Source organism: Rattus norvegicus, chromosome X (assembly GCF_021556685.1).
Source record: "Rattus norvegicus strain SHRSP/BbbUtx chromosome X, alternate assembly SHRSP_T2T, whole genome shotgun sequence".
Taxonomy (NCBI): domain Eukaryota; kingdom Metazoa; phylum Chordata; class Mammalia; order Rodentia; family Muridae; genus Rattus; species Rattus norvegicus.
Window position 1 is genome coordinate 16,715,528 of NC_141554.1, and position 3,922 is coordinate 16,719,449.

Sequence of the window (3,922 nt, forward strand, 5' to 3'; positions counted from 1 at the left end):
CGCTCCCGAAGGTTCCGATCCCCAAGTCCCTCCCCTTTAGACTCTCCAAGACAAGGTCTCGGCCAATCGCCAACTACGCCGCTACAGGAGAGAGACGTAGCCTGGGTGACGTTCGCAATTGGGGCGGGGACTAACGTGATGAGTGGCATGCTCTGCCAATAGGAGTCAAAGGTTTTAAGAGCAGGGCGGTTCTGTGCTGCCGGCCCACAATGACCGGTCACGAGATGAAGGGTAGGGCCGGCGGTTAGAGCAGGTACCCCCCTTCGGTTGCAGGTTCTCGAAAGCCCACAGTGAAGCTTACTCCCAGGTGTGGATCCTTTTTCCAACCTTCGGTGACGATTTTCAACATGGGCATCAGTCTTTCCCGATCTTGCACCTCCCTCCCGCTGCGACTGACAGCTGTGGAAAGCGCTGGGCTAGCTCAGGTTTTGCTCTCCGGAGTACACAGACATTGAGTACCTGCGGAAAGGAAGCCTGGCGCCTGGGGGAACCCCTGCCCGCCTAGTAGACGTGCTACTTAAAATATAGGGCTCCCGCTTGAATCTGAGTTGTAAAGAGTAATTTTTAGTGTCTGAAATATTTATTTTATTTATTTTTATATATACGAAGTATCCATTGTCTGAGGGTCAAATATAACTGGGTATCCTGTTTTTCGATTTACTGTATTGAACAACCCTGCTTCCAAATACTACATACGCAAGGAGTGATCCGATAGAATATTATTTCATTCGATCCTCCCTTGGTTTCTAATCCGATTCAGGGAGGCTATGTGATGGCTAGACACACTAATTAGACCAAAATCACCCCTTGGCTCATAGGCTCTTACCTATGATGTGAGGCAAAAAGTGGGCACATAATCTGTGGTTAGAAAACAACTCCCCAGCTGATGACCTTGAAAGATGAATATGATTTTAATATGTAAGTGGAGGATGTGAAAAGATCCAGGTAAGGAAAAAGGGTAGCGTATATGGTAGGGAAAATACCTTCTTTGGTGAACGTTTAACTATTTACTTTGACAAAAGAGATTTTATAGAGTAGGAGGACAGAACTAAAATTTTAGTTTGTTCCTTCCTTTCTTTCTTTTTTGGGGATGGAACCCCAGAGCTATGCATAACCTAGGCAAGGGCTCTCCCACTGAGCCATACCTCAACTAGGAAAATGTTTTTATTTTTTATGATCGTGACTTGTATGCAGAACTACAATTCATTGAATACAAGTGGAGGAGGTGGTTGAATGTTGTTCAGTGCACAGATGTAAGATAGATTCGGTTGAGTGGAAATGGCTCACTGACCCTCAGTTTAGCGGCTCTGTTTTATCCTTGGAATCGACTGAGGGAGAACAAAGGGGCTGCAGCAGCTCCAGGAGTTGGGTGAAACTTAGCCAGCCCAAGAGCTGGAACCAAAAGCCCCCCACCCCTACCCCCACTATTTAGAATGCAGTTTCTAGAAACTACTATGTTTACCAAAGCCACTCTCAATTTATAATGCAGTCTGGACTTCCAAACTTAACTTCAGAATGCTCTTAACTCTCAATTTTGAGTTTTTGTTCAACAGAGAATTTGCACACATGTGTCTTTAAAGGACTATGAAGGGGGTTTGTCTTTCTATTTGGAATGTAAAATTATTATATTAGAACCAAAAAGTCTAAAGCAGATAATTTCAAAAGCACAGCTGTGCTGTGAACATTAAAAAAATAATTTAAAAATCATTTTTCAAGGGCCAAGGAGTTGGCTCAACTGGTGAAGGCACGAGCTGTGTAAAACTAAATTAGATTCCTAAACCAATCTGGATTTGGTGATGTGCATCCCAGTATTCCTGTGTTGAAATGGGAGGCAGAGATGAGAGAATGATTTGGAAGTTCCAGGGCCAGTTAGCCTGGAGTATACAACATAGCATCAGAAACAAGAGAGACCCTGCCCCAACAACCCCTGAAACTTGTCATCTCTGTCTCTGTCTCTGTCTCTGTCTCTCTCTCTCACACACACACACACACACACAGGGAGAGAGAGAGAGAGAGAGAGAGAGAGAGAGAGAGAGAGAACACAAAATAAGTAGATAAAAGAGAATTTAACATAAAGTCCCTTCTGTGCACAGCAGCTAAAATTCATTCTGGTCCATCTTGCTGCATGTTGGAGAACAGGTTAGAGCCAGCAGCCCTGCAAGAGTGTGTCTAAATGATCTCATTTAGGGATGGCCGAGCTCCCACAAATTCAACCAAAAGAAACATACAGCCTTTTCTGCTCTTAAAAGAATCCTAGGACATCCTGATTTATTTTAATTTGAGAAATAGCAAAAAAAAAAAACCACTATAAGCAGGTTAGAATACAAAATAACACTCTCATATGTCAAATTCACGAATTCTCTGTCCTGAGAAATACCTTTTTTGGTTTTTTTTGACTTGTGAGTCTTTTACATCAAAGGCTTCTTTTCAGCTGAGGTATCAAAGAGGCATTAGCATTCAGCGGGATAAACACTGTTCTAGCAAGCCTTCTCTTTGTGGCATAGATGGAGATGCTGAAACCTAGGGAGAGCAAAGGTCCTGGAGGGCACATAGACTCATCAGCAGTTCTGCTTTCTGAACACAGCCCTCAGGTTCAATCTTTAGTGAAGAGCATACGGGTAACTTTTCCATGGACGCAGTTAGAGGTGGAAATGTGGCAGGACAATGTGCAGTGCTGACCAAAGTGATATCTTATAAGAAACCTCCCACCTTATAAAGAGCAACAGGAGCCCTCAGCTAAAGCCAGAGAGAGTAAAGACTCCAGCCCCCCAATGCCCTAAGGGGAGACAGGAGACAAAGGTGCCTTTCACACTGGGGTTGGCAGTGGGCGCTAGAGCTAGAGAGGTGGCTTAGCAGTTAAGAGAACTTGCCGTCCTCAGCTCCAGGGCGGGCGGGGGGGGGGGGGGGGACAAAAAGAGAACTTGCCAAGGACCAAAGATAAGTTTGGTTCCTAATAGCCCCATCAGATTCCACAGTTTCCGATGCCCTATTTTAGCCTTCAAGGACATACATGCGAATACCTGTGAACACGTGAATACGCACGCACACATGAATACTGTGGCACATGTGAATACTGCATACGTAAAGGTGAACCTTTAAAAGCAACGATCCATGCCCAGTTTAGATCCATGGACTCTGCCTCGGTCAGCAGTGCCTTCCTTGCCACAATGGCCTGAGAGAGCTCAGAAACCAGGATCCCAAAGCAAGTTTTACTCCTGTAGGTTGTTTCTATTAGGTATTTGGTGAGTGTTATACAAATGTGACTGACATACTCAGCCCAATCCACAGGGAAAACATGGAGCACAGTCTAAGAGATGGGCTCTAAAATGCTAGCCCACTCCTCCTTGAAAATGTCAAGACACCCAAAAATAAGTTACTCAAATGAGTAACTGTCACAGCCAAAAGGAGCCTAAGGAGACACGATAACTAAATGTACTGAGGTGTCCTGGACGGGATCATGCAGCAGAGAGGACAATCCGAATAAAGCAGGAACTTTAGAGAACGATAATGAATCCATACTAGATCATTACTGTGACAAATGGGCCATATTAATGCAAATAATAGAAAAGGCTGGCTGTGAGGAATAGAAGCGATCTCTGTCCTGTCCTCTCAAATTTCCTGTAAATGACAAACTGTTCTTTAGCAAAGAAAAGGGACACTGTAAAGTTAGTAAAAATACAAGCCAAAAAAAATGGGAAAAGACAAGCAGTTTCTAGATTCCATGTATTACTCAATCAGCAAAGCTGTTAGAAAACTGAGTAGCGGGCTTGCAGGAAGAAGCACTGTATAGAAGAGGAAATCCAAAGGCCAGTTAACATCAACAAGCTGCTCAACCTTGCTATTAGTTAGGGAAAAGCAAGTCTGAAGCCCTCAGATGCCACATCACATTAGATTGGCAAAAATTAGTGGGTCTGACCACACC